Source organism: Cuculus canorus, chromosome 1, assembly GCF_017976375.1.
Source record: "Cuculus canorus isolate bCucCan1 chromosome 1, bCucCan1.pri, whole genome shotgun sequence".
Lineage (NCBI taxonomy): Eukaryota > Metazoa > Chordata > Aves > Cuculiformes > Cuculidae > Cuculus > Cuculus canorus.
This window is the reverse complement of record NC_071401.1, coordinates 65,103,224-65,116,014: the sequence shown is the minus strand read 5'-3', so window position 1 is coordinate 65,116,014 and position 12,791 is coordinate 65,103,224. Positions and strand designations below refer to the sequence as shown.

Genomic DNA, 12,791 nt, shown 5'->3' with positions numbered 1-12,791 from the left:
CTGCAGGTTGGTGTCACCCTCAGGAGATGCTGGTGGTCATGGTCACCACAGCCAGCCTCTGTTGGGAGACGTGATTCTTCTTCTCAGCCCCAGCAGAGTGAAAGCCTCCAGGCCTGAGGCTACCGAGGGTGGCTGCAAATCTGTGCCATTTCACAAGCTCCAGCAGCCACCAAGTGCGTATTCACTTACAAAACCTGGTGTCTTCATCAATGCTTATCTGGAGCTCAGCATGATGGGACCCTGAGTTCGGGGCTTTTGAGTGCTACTTCAAAGGAAATACTACATAATTAATTATAAAAGTAATAATAGGAAAGTAAACTAAACAAATGCTTGGTTCAAATTCTATTGAAGTCAGTGAGGCCTTTCTTTTCAGCCTGTTAGGACTTCAGCTTGGCTCATGGGAAAAAATATTCATTCTCAGGAATGAAAACCTACAAGTATGTTGGTTGTTCCTCTCTATTTGAGTATGGGATTCCTCCATGTTTTCTCTGCATAATGGCAAATTGTAGACTTGTTTGTAATCAGTTAACAGCACAGAGTGAAGAACACATCCTACATACAAGGCATTACCAGAGACATAATAAAGCCCAGATGACATTTCAGGAAGAACTTTGAAATCTTTTTCCCTTAGATAAGCTATCATCTGCTCTGTAAGGAAAATTGTTGTGATTATTTTATTTTCCCTTGGTTTTCATTAACACAACCATTTGCATAAAAGCCAAGACTCTCGTTTCTGAAGAGTCGATGTTCTCCTGCTGCTTATCCCCCACCCAAAAGTTTTCATTCTCTGTTAACAACCTGATAAATCACTTCCACTAAACTCAATTATGGTATCACCAACATGGCTTTATCGCTTCAAGCGATAAGGAATAAGGAGGAAGCACAGCCACAAAACCTGAAGGAATACAGATTATGTTTCCATGTCATTTGCTCCATTAACAACTTCTATGGCATATTTGATAAAAAAAGGAACAAAAAGAAGATGTGATAGAAAGAGATTATATTCTTTATGTACCTCAGAATCTTACAGCCAAGGTAATGCATAGATTATGAACTTCAGGTAGGGCCTTCTGAGACTCATGACTGAGACTTCCATCAGCTTTGGCGAGCTTCAGGTAGGACTATGCATTTGAAATGAAGCAGAGTGCCACTATGTAATTGACACTGACAAAAATTGGAAAGAAAAAAAAGACAAAAGCAAGTGAGATGAGAAAAAATGTTGCAGGCACTTTTGCTGACTTGGTGATGAAGGTTCACAGCAGACTCCATTGAAGCTGAAACAGATCCATATCTAAATGGGAATAAGAAAACCACTACATCTGAATGAGATTTTGCTGATCCTGTCTTATTAACCTGGTAAATATTCAGGTACTTTAGTAATTAAACTTTAACTTTGGAAGCTAAATTGCTTCTAAATAAGCTGCTGGGATTTACCTTTGGCATGGAGATCAACAGTTTTCTTGTCTTTACACTATGAAAGCCTGGAGCATCATGATGACAGCCAGCATTATAATCTAAGCCGCTACCAGAAACAGATTTGAAGAGGAAGAAGCCCATATTTAACTACAGCTGAGAAGACCTGTGGGAAAAAAAAATCAACCTATTCAATAATTTTAACAAGAAAAATTTCATCTAATAATTAAATCATTAAGTGTTACAATCAACATGTGATGTAAAATAAAATGTACTGTGGGAAAGTTAGTGGACGAAACTATAGTGGTAATGACAGGCTACTGAGAAAGAATAATGTCTGGCTAATAATCATCATTCAAAATATGTTTAAATATTTCTGAAACAGAGGCAAATTGCAGCTTGGAAAGTATGAGGAGTACCTGTAAGACAGGAGAGTCTGTCTCAGAAAGGCTGTGAGAGTGGTTATGAATAATCTCCTCAACATGACTTCCCAGGGACAGGATGCACAAGAAGAGGGCCATTAAACAGAAGTAGGTACATTGCCTCTGTGCAGCATAGGTGAGACTCCTTCTGGAGTGAGATGCACAGTTCTGGAGTCCATGCTGCATGGAGGATGAGGAATTACCAGGGAGAGTCCACAGGAGGACAGTCCGAGTGATCCTCAGCATGGAGGTCAAGCTTTCCCAGGTGTGACTTTAGGCAGACAGGCTGGCTTTCTTACTGAAGAGGAAGCTGGGTGGTGACTTATGTTCTTACACACAGAAAAATCTGTCTGATAAGGGAAGGGTAGGGTGGTATAAAGTTGCAGACAAGGGGATAACAAGATCCAGCAGGTAGAAATTGAAGTCAGACGAATTCAACCTTGACACAAGATGTAATTTCCTGCTGCTAAAGTTAATGGGATGTCAGAGTGCCTGAACGGGGGAGAAGGTGGTCTTCATTCATGACTACACTAGGCACTTGTGACAGTTTATGGTAACATGTGTCCCTTAAATAATACTGCTCTTATAAAATCAACTTCACATAGTTTCTGCAAAGTCATGGAGTTGTGAGTAGGCAAGAGGGAGCAAGCTACAGGGGATCAAGTGCAGAGGGAAAACTAGGGCAGAGGAGATTCTGGTGTGGACAAATGCATATCATTTGTACTGCTGTGGATGGCTGTACAGATGAAAATACGATGATTCCCCTGTTTGTTGTCTCCTTCTTTCTCCATGGAGAGGCTGGGTAGTGCTCTGTGGCTGGGTAGTGCTGCTAAGGTCATTAGTGCAATGAACCTTCTTGCATCTGGGCTTCACGAAGCTGCCCGAGGGGCTCTGGGGTAATATTTTTGTCCTGTCAATGGATGATGACTAGATATGTATTTCAAGTGAATAAATCTGACTCCAACTGGGCACAATAAATTCAAACAAGACAGATCACAGCACATCAAGGCAATCATTGATGCTAGGAGATGCTATCGAGACCACTTTTACATTTTATTTAGTCCATTACCAGATACGGAATTAGACCAGAAGAAACCTTTGGGTAACATCTGGTGTCCACCATGCCGAGGACAGACCACCTGCTAGCATGGTGTCCCACAGGCCTCAGGACGTGCTGCCTCCCGCTGCCCACCCCTGCCTGGCAGCTGCACAGCCTCCTTGGCTGCTGGGACCCAAGCTTTGCTCATGACTCTAAATGGGAAACAGCCAATGCGAAGCGTGGGCTTCCTGGCCTTCGGCTGCCTCAACACTGAGCAGAAATGAAAAGCTGTTGGTTGAAGACTGAGCTCCTCTGGCTTCTTGCTGAGCCTGGCTGCAGCCCTTTAATTAGGGGAAGCTAATTAAATTTGACAGAAAAAGAGGCCGTCATGTAGTATGAGAGAAATTCTTTTTGATTCAGCAGAAAACATTTTAACCTGAGGCAGTAGGTGCAGATAGGAAGCCGGTGTGTCTGAGAGCAGGTTGTATTGTCTTTTCAGCAATATTTCCCCTTTACTGGGGACAGTAGCTGAAAGACAGAAGATGAAAGGCTGCTGAGGCTGAGGTTTCATAGCAGTCAGCAGCATTCCACCTTCCTGCTGCCTCGGAGGGGTGGCAGCAGCCAGCAGGGTGGGGGCTGCCAGGGCATGTTTAGGTTGATGATGAACCTGGAGAAAGCTTAGGATGGGCAAAACCTCTTGGCTTATTTGCTTATCAAAGGATTTAGGCTGAGCTTTCTAGAAGAAGCTAGGTCAGGCTGAGCACAACCCAGCCCTGCTGACATCCAGGAGGAACTGGTGACTTTAGTTCCTGGACCTCTTTGAAAATCCCAAACTTCCTCTCCTGCCCCTGGGGGGGCTGGGACTGGCTCAAGGTGCTTGCTTCTGACTTATTTCATAATGTAGCTAAATAATCATGATATCCCAGAATTTAAACTCGCTAATCTCCCACAACTAGTGTAACATGGAGTTTGAAGAGCTGGCAATCGCAAATGGTTAACTAATAAGTGTTTACAGTGCCTCATGATAGTTGCTGGCACTAAGACAAGGGCAGTAAAAAGTGGATTAGATGAAGATAAATGTGAGACACAGGCAGAAACAAGTACTCCAGCAGATGTGTGTGGAAATTAATGGGGTGGTGATAATAACAAATCCTGATTTGCCACACAGTAAATGTGTCTCTTGATAATCGGCTTCCAGTAGGATACCAACGGGGCATGCAGGAGACAGAAACCTAGATGGGGTGACGTGTCTACATTGCAAATGCTTTGGATGGACACTGAAAATCTCAAACACAAAATAGCTGGAGAAGTTGAGTTTACTTTGACCTCTGTAGTCTCGCCCGCTCAAAATTTTATTTTCTAGCTCCGTGACCCAGTCTCTGGATGGAAAATTCCACATGGATACAAGGGAAAGTTATCTTCCAAGTCGAGCATAAAGCTGGTGTTCAGGAGATCTTGGTCATGTTCCAGCTGTTGCTGCAGTTATCCTGCCTGATGTGGGGCAGCGGGTCACTACCCACCCCATATGTCTGCTCATCTACCAAACTGGGATGTGAAAGCTCCCACACAGCACAATGCTTCAGCAGATGTGTTGTTGAATTTCATATGTTTATGTTTGTGAAGAGAACATAGGATGAAAGGCATTACAGAAATGCAAGATATGATTTGTTATGATTTAAAAGCCATTCTGTTTCAGCAGTGCTACTTTAAACTATTTGCACCCTGCAGGCATTTCCAGATAAAGACTCAAGCACAGCTTTTCTTTTCCGGTCTCATTTTTAAAAGAAGAGTGGTTCCCAAACTCTTTGGAAACAGGTCTTTAAGCTTGCCCACTGCACCCTATGTGACTGCAAGGATCAGGTGTGTCTCCACAGGCACAGAGGCACAAAAAGAAGACCCTGCGCTGACCTCTCTTCCGTGTGCCTACAGGTGCATATCCTTCTCTGGCTTCATCTCACACATCCATCCTTGCGGATGCATGCAATGAAGGTAGTGCAAACCCAGCCAGGGCTTCAGCTGCATCCATTCCCTGGTGCCTGGGAGGAACCAGGAGAGAGGGAATGAGTGGCAGGGGAAGTCAAGATGAGGGAGGGCTGTATTGTGATTCCCATGTGGTTCCATCTTGGGGACATGATTTAGTAGCGGACAGGTACAGCTGGAGTTGATGATCTCAAAGGTCTTTTCCAACCTGATGATTCTATGACTCTATGATCCTATGCTAGAAACATGAGCTGTGTGCCTGGGGTGAAGTGTCAGGGTATGGATTCACAATACAGTTTTCTTGGCAGGGAAATCCTTCAGCAGAGTTCCATTTCTCTGTTATCCGCATCGGAGTCTGCTGCTTCTTGAGCTGCGTGGATAAAACTGGGTGACAGCTCCATCCAACTGAGGTCTTGGGAAGCTCCAGCTTAAGAACAGCAAATGGAGTTTTTTCTTTGCTTGCTTTGCTTTGAGGAAGGTTTGGGTTTTCTTTTTAGCTGGGGTCATTTTGATGCAGCTGTTCACAAAGCAGTGCTGTAAACACATTTCTCAGCACAGCAGAGACCGGGGAGATGAAATTCAGCTTGAAAAGGACCTGACCGGCTAAGCTGGAACTGCCCTGGTGCCAAAATTGCCAATGTGCTTGGAGCTCAGTCTGTAGCAGGGCAGGCAGGGGAGGAAGATGCGAAGTCCTGAGGCTGGCATCACCATGGGAGTAACTGTAAGAAGGATCCACCTCATGGCTGGTATTTGGTATTTCTGCCCACGTGCTGAAGTGAGGTTGAGTGAAGGTGAGAATAAATCCTGTGCATGTCTAGCTGAGCACCTGCTAAAAATCCAGTAATTTGAAAAAGTGAGGGGTACTAAGGAGAAAGAAAATGAAATTTATAGATTTCTGTGTTACCTCCTAAAATAAAAACGACATTTTTGACCCCCGAGAAGGCAGCAAGCACTTCACTGCTCAAAGGACAGTTTTCCCTGCTGAGTCCCATGGACATATGATGGTGCTGCTCAGATTCTCTGTCCCCTGGATCCTCTTTCCTGGCCTCCCAATGTTCAGTCACATCAGTCCTGGGCTGCCTTGCCTCAGGCTTGGGCAGTGAGGGATAAGCAGCTGAGCACCATGGCAAAAGCCCCCCAAAACAGCAAGCAGGGACCTGCCAGCTCCAGATGACTGACTGTTTAGCCCAACCGAATACAACTAATTTCTCAGTTGCCGCTTCTTGCGCTTGACCTGTTAAAAGGATTAAATTAAAAGAATTCCCAGAGCTAATCTAGTGATGCTATGATGAGAGACAGGAGCTCAAGCGTATCCCAGAGGTGGCTGATCGGGTTTCCTAGGATGTATTATTTATGGGGCCATCTGCTTGAGACAAGTGTTGAAGTCTGAAGGGGAGGAGGATTTTGATGGAATTCAGTTATTTAACTGAGACAGGGGGTGCTGTGAGTTTTTTTCGCTCCAAAAAATTGCTGCTGTAGTTATTTATGGAATAAGGCTGGCAGGAGAGTACCTATAGGCCAATGCCTTCCACAAAACGCTGCTCAGTTCTGAGCACTCATGCTTATTCTCACAGAAGGGGCCATTCATAAAGAGGTTGATTAGTGTAAAGGACAGAAATGTATAAATGCTTTCCAGTCTGAGTTTCTAGTACTGTGAAATACAGTAGTATAAATAGAGCTGTGGCTGGAATGTGAGCAGGCAGGGGCAGCAGCCAAAGAGGCAGAGTCTTCAGGAGAACAGGAAGAATTTCCCCAAAATAGCTGGTTTAGTTACTTTATAGATCAGTAACTGTAGGATTTGTTTACCACTGTTACAGGCAACGTGAAGCAAAATTGCAAACGTAAAGAAAGAAACTGTCTCTCTTTCTGATTTGGGCTGACATCCTATTTAAATAATATGGGTCAAAAAATCTGAAATAAAATATCTTCATGAACAGGGTTTCTGTTCTTTCTCTTCTTGTCTGTCTCTCCTGGTGCTAAAAGCAGACACCTTCTGCTGACATTTCCCCATCACAGTTGCATCATCACATTTCTAAATATTGAAGCTTCCTCGGGCTAATGTCGAAGACTTTCTTAGTGACTGGGAATGAAATTCCTCTCAAGGCTTTATTTGGGAAGGTTCTGCTAAACCTTTACATATAAATTTGCTGGAAGCTGCCCATCAGTTGGCTGCCTGTTTTCCAGTAATTCAGACTAATGGCTCATCAGCCCCTTTTTCTCCCCCCTTCCTTTACATCTGTCTACAAGTAGCTTTCTCCTCCACTTACTGGTTTAATGACACAAGGCTATCTACTGAGGCAAATTTCTCACCCAGTCTTACTTGATTTGTCTCATGACTGTTTCCATAATCTTTACTTTGTTAGTTACTTAAAAAAAATATCTGTGTAACTGGCTGTAGTGCTCAAAGTCTTGTCCTTCTGAATTCGGGCATCGTTTAAGAGATATTCTCCTGAATACTGGACCTACACAGGAAAGTTTTGATTAAGAAAAACACAGAACTTAGTCACAGACTATGAGAAAGACGGCTGTGTACAAAATCAGAAATTCTTCTATGCAGCATTTTCACTTAGCTGAAATTTCAGTTTCTGTATTGTGGAAGGCTTCTCCCAGAGTTGCTGCCCGTCTGTGTTTTATCCAGACAGGCACAGAATTACATTTCTGTCTGATATGCAGCTTGCGATAATGATCTAGCCACTTGCCAAAAGTATTCAGGCAGGGGAATGCAGCCTGCGGAAGGAGCCTGGATCAGGCCATACGCTGGGATTGTTCTCACTCATGATCTTCAAGGCAGTGCCTTTCTGATGCAGCTGCCCCCTGTTAGCTCCCCCACTGCTCCCCTGGCTGCGGCATGCTGAGCGCTGGGCCATTGGGCTCTGCTGGCTGGGGGACAGTACCAAGGGATACGGTGGCTGGGAGGTGTGAGCTGCAGAGCTCTACCACAAGTGGCCTTCAGGCACATCGGCATAATCAGCTGTCCATAAGGGCCTATGACAAAGACCTGGGTACCCTCAGCACCCCCTGCTCTGCAGCACAAGGACAGGAAGGGTCAGGATACCAGGAGATGGGTACATACAGCAGAGGAGAGTTGTATGAAGCCATAGTTGTGGAGGCCACACAGAAGCATCTCTGTGCATGCTTCTATAAGATACCATGAGGGTGACCTTTTGGCACATACATCATTCTCTAAAGACCCAGCAAAGCATATGCAGTGCAGACCAGGCACAAACCCTCATGAAGATTAATGCTTGGGGACATCTTCTTGTCACAAAAGTGAGAGTTAACAAGATGATAAAATCAACTAAGCCACAGGAGTCCCTTTTCATTCCCATTGCTGTAGGACTGATAGTAGTGGCAGATTTGTCTCTCCTTCTTCCAGCCCTAAAGCCTTGGGAGGACTGGATTTCTGTCCTGAAACTGCTCTGGTTGGCAGCTCTTTGCCTGCTGCAGTGAAATGATTCACAAGGGATAAGACCTTTAGGCTGAACCGAAGTAAAGGGATTTTAAAGCCTTTGAAGGACAGAATACTGGAGAGGACAGCAAGTGGCTTTTGAGCAGTCGTTTCTGCAGAGGCTTCTTCATTTTCCAGCAAACCAGGCAGAAGACTCATGAGAGCTTCTTAAGGAATACCTACAAGGAAGTAGCACCATGCCTCACTAGGTGTTTGTACATCCATTATCACAAACCATTTGGCAGCTGCCACCTCACAATGAGATCAGGGATGAAATCCAGTCCTGCTCTTTTCATCGTTTTTAGCCACTGCCATGGCTAGACCGCCACGTTTTGTGGCATTGCTTCTTAAATTGCCTCTTTTGCTCAGGATAACTTTCTGCCAGGTAGCTGGAACGTCAACCCTTGATGCTGTTCAAAGGAGACTCCTGCCACTCAAGTTCAGCTGCTCCATTCCATATCCTCCTCGGCCCCATGTCATATGTTTGTTGGGTACATCAGTGTACTTGCCTAGCAAAGCCAGCTGGGAGAACAGCCTGCCTTCATTGTTACTGTGTTAGTCTTCTGCTGGCTTAGTGAGCTAAACTTGCTGGGTGAAAAGACATAGTGTTGACGACAAGGTGGCATAAGAAGTGAGAGCGTGGAAGAGATGAAAGGAAAATCATAGAATCATAGATTCATAGAATAGGTAGGGTTGGAAGGGACATTAAAGATCATCTAGTTCCAAGCCCCCTGCCATGGGCAGGGACCACCCACTAAATCAGGCCTCCCAAGGCCCCATCCAACCTGGCCTTGAACATCTCCAGGGATGGGGCAGCCACAGCTTCCCTGGGCAATATGTGCCAGTGCCTCACCACTCTCATGGTGAAGAAATTCTTCCTAATTCTGCCCCTCTCCAGTTTATACCCATTCCCCCTGGTCCTATCCCCACAAGGCTTTATGAATAGCCCCTCTCCAGCTTCCCTGTAGCCCCTTCAGATTCTGGAAGGTCACTATAAGATCTCCTCTGACCCTTCTCTTTTCCAGACTGAACAAGCCCAACTCTCTCAGCCTGTCCTCGTAGGGAAGATGCTCCAGCCCGCTGATTATCCTTGTAGCCCTCCTCAGAATCCGTTCCAACAGCTCCATATCCTTTTTACATTGAGGATTCAGAACTGGACACAGTATTCCAGATGAGGTCTCACAAGAGAGGAATAGAGGGGCAGAATCACTTCCCTCACCCTGCTGGCCACACTTCTTTTGATGCAGCCCAGGACACGGTTGGCCTTCTGGGCTGCGAGCGCACATTGCTGGCTCATGTCGAGAATCTCATCAATCAACACCCTCAAGTCCTTCTCTGCAGGGCTTCTCTCAATCACATCATCTCCCATCGTGTACTGAAATCGTGGATTGTCCCAACCCAGGTGCATGACCTTGCACTTGGCTTAGTTGAAGCTCATGAGGTTCTCAGAGGCCCACTTCTCCAGTCTGTCCAGGTCCCTCTGGATGACATTCCAATGTGACAGCTACACCACTCAGCTTGGTGTCATCCGCAAACTTGCTGAGGGTGCACTCAATCTCACTGGTCCCAGTACAGACCCCTGAAGGACATCACTTGTTATGGATCTCCATTTGGACTTTGAGCCATTGACCACTACTCTCTGAATATGACCATCCAACCAGTTTCTTATCAACTTTATCATCCACCCATCAAATCCATCTCTCTCCAGTTTAGAGAGAAGGATGCTATGGGGGACCGTATCAAAGGCTTTACAGAAGTCCAGATAGATCACATCCGTTGGTTTACCCATGTCCGCTGCTGCAGTTACCCCATCATAGAAAGCCACCAATTTGGTCATACAGGACTAGCCCCTGGTGAAGCCAGGCTGGCTGCCATTAATCACCTCCCTGTCTTCCATGTGCTTTAGCATAGCTTCTAGGAGGATCTGTTCCATGATCTTCCCAGGCACAGAGGTGAAGCTGACAGGTCGGTGGTTCTGTCAGAACTACCAGAGAAGAGAAGGTGTTCATGGTGGCGAGCTATCAGGGTGGCTCAGTCTCATCTAGCTTGGCCCTCCCCCCCAGCTTTGTGCTCCCCTGTCAACTGTGCTGTGGCTCACTCAGTCAGTGACAGAGTGGATCAGGACATCATGTGAAGTGATGGGGAGGTGGTTTCTCATTTTTTCCCATGAGGTACTTGCAGCCAAAGCCAGTCTTCTGATCTGGATCTTTGCATGGCTGTATGAAGAGCTGTGTGGACAAGCACAACAGTGTGGGCAAACACAACAGGAAGAGGCAGGGCAGGGATTGCTTAATCTATCTCGGCTGTCTCTGCATCACTGCATCAGAGCCTCAGGGACTAGACTTGAACCCAAGTTTAGTTTTCTAAGAGGGCAAATCTCTTTAAGTAAGCACTGATGTTTCCTGTGGAGTCAATAAAGAACAAAACGTTGTGGTTTACCTCCAAACAGCAACTAAGCACCACACAGCCAATCACTCCCCTACCGTCCCTCCCTCAAAGGGGTGGGGAGGAGAATGAAAAAAAAGCAAAAACTCATGGGTTGAGATAAATACAGTTTACCAGTGATGCACAATACAATTGCTCACCATCCAACGACTGATGCCCATCCCGTCCCTGAGCAGTGATTGCTGGCCCTCAGCCAACTCACCCAGTTTATATACTGAGCATGACATCGTGTGGTGTCTGCTGTGTCAGCTGTCCTAGCCGTGTCCCCTTCCAGCTTCTCATACACACCCTACCTTGTTGCTGGCAGATCAGCATGAGAAGCTGAAAAGTCCTTGACTGCTCAGCAACAACTGAAAAAAAATCAGTATGTTGTCAACATTATTTTCATCCCAAATCCAAAACATAGCACTACACCACCTACCAGAAAGAAAAATAACTCTGTCCCAGCTGACACTGGAACACAAGAAGAGCTTTTGCAGGCTTCCAGGTCCTGCTCCTTTAGGTTTAGATGCCTACACTATGTGTGTTTTGGATAGTAAACAGCAAGCTGCAGTAGTGGTATTTTTGAGGTGTATGTGATCACATTACTTCCAAGTAGTAGCAATAAATACAGCCTTACTCCTCAGTACTCCTACATGAATATGGATGTGTGAATGCCTGGATTTAGGCGAGCAGCCTGTGAAGCATCTGAGCCCTTAAGGACTGCATGCAGCTGCTTCACCGCTGTATGCCCAGGTACGTTCTGTGTCCATGAATATTCAGCCCTGTGTGTCCAGATATCCTCAGGTATGATCAAATAGGTATATCTATTTCCACTGAACACCTGGGTACATATCTTGTCTTAGCTGTTCTGGTACTAAAAATGCATAATATGCCTCCAAAATACAGCAGTATCTGCATCAGAAGTTTCTTTAAACTTTAAGCCATCTGCAATGTTACTGGGGTGTCTCACTTTTGAGTACACAGATGCCACAGTTGTTGTCTGTCCCTGGCTAGTTAGAGATTCAGAGAAATTATTTTAATAGTGTGGGTGTCCATTCTGTTTATTTCTCCTGGCTTACGCATAACAAGAGGTAAAGAATATCGTGCTTGGAGTAGAACATAGTTTTGCTGCTGCAGCCTCACAAGGTTTTGAGCACAGCTAGTATTCACCGGAGGCAAGGATCTGTACAAAACTGAGCCTTGTTTCCTGCATTAAGGGTAGCCTGCAGGTCGTCTCCTTCTGGCTCTCCTGCTGATCCTAGGTGTGCCACCCATCCATGCACCTCCTGCCTGCTGGGTCTCAGCTCTGCTGAACCATCAGATACTGGCTCCCAACACCTACAAGAAATTAAAGAGCACTGAAATATTCCTGATTGCTGGTCGTTCATTGTACAACTGACACAAAAGCCCAAATTCCTTTCACATGAGACCATGGGTACATCTGCTTGCAATCATCTTTCTCCAGGCAGCCAGCCTGATGAAGCAGAAATGTGATTCTCCACATTTGGTCTGGGAAGCAGTAAACAGATGCCTGCAGCCGAGGGGCTGGGAATTGAGAGAGGCAGAATAAATGCGCCTTTCACCCCCGGCATCCCCAGCAGTCCTGTGGCTCCCGTACTCACAGCCTTTTTCACTTCTTGCCCTGCTTGTAGGAGGCAAGACACGCTGAAATAAAGAGAAACTTGTTCTGTGGCAGGAAAAGTAATTTCTTGTGACCAGACATTTGGAGAGGAGACAGGAAGCATATTATATTAAAGGTAAAATGATAAAATATTTGCTTGCTGGAGGAAGGGGAGGAATGTCAAAAACATGCCAGTGTTCTTCAGAAAAAAACATTGTGGCATCTTACTCCTTCCTTGACAACAACTGTGGGGTGTTGTAAAGAAATATTTTATTTTTCAGTAGTCCATAGCCTCATGCAGTGTATTTTCCTTCCTGGAAGGATGCTCTCTATCCATCTGTGCATGTGTGTGTGTGTGTGCATGGTGTGTGAATGCACAGTCTGTATGGGAAGAAACAGCTAAAAATATTAAATATATAGACATAAAGTATATAAAAATAT

The 12,791-nt window shown here is 45.4% G+C and overlaps 1 protein-coding gene across 2 annotated transcripts in view; it reads left to right on the top strand.

Annotated features, from left to right (window-relative positions):
* Positions 1 to 12,791, top strand: part of ECRG4 (ECRG4 augurin precursor) — a 36,703-nt gene that overhangs the window by 4,866 nt on the left and 19,046 nt on the right. The window contains exon 1 of one of the 2 annotated variants that reach the window (XM_054056427.1): positions 12,319 to 12,486. The exons of the other annotated variant lie outside the window; for it this stretch is intronic. The gene's annotated coding sequence lies outside the window, so the exon portion shown is untranslated. Of the gene's footprint in view, positions 1 to 12,318; positions 12,487 to 12,791 lie in introns of those variants that run through there. 2 annotated transcript variants of the gene reach the window in all.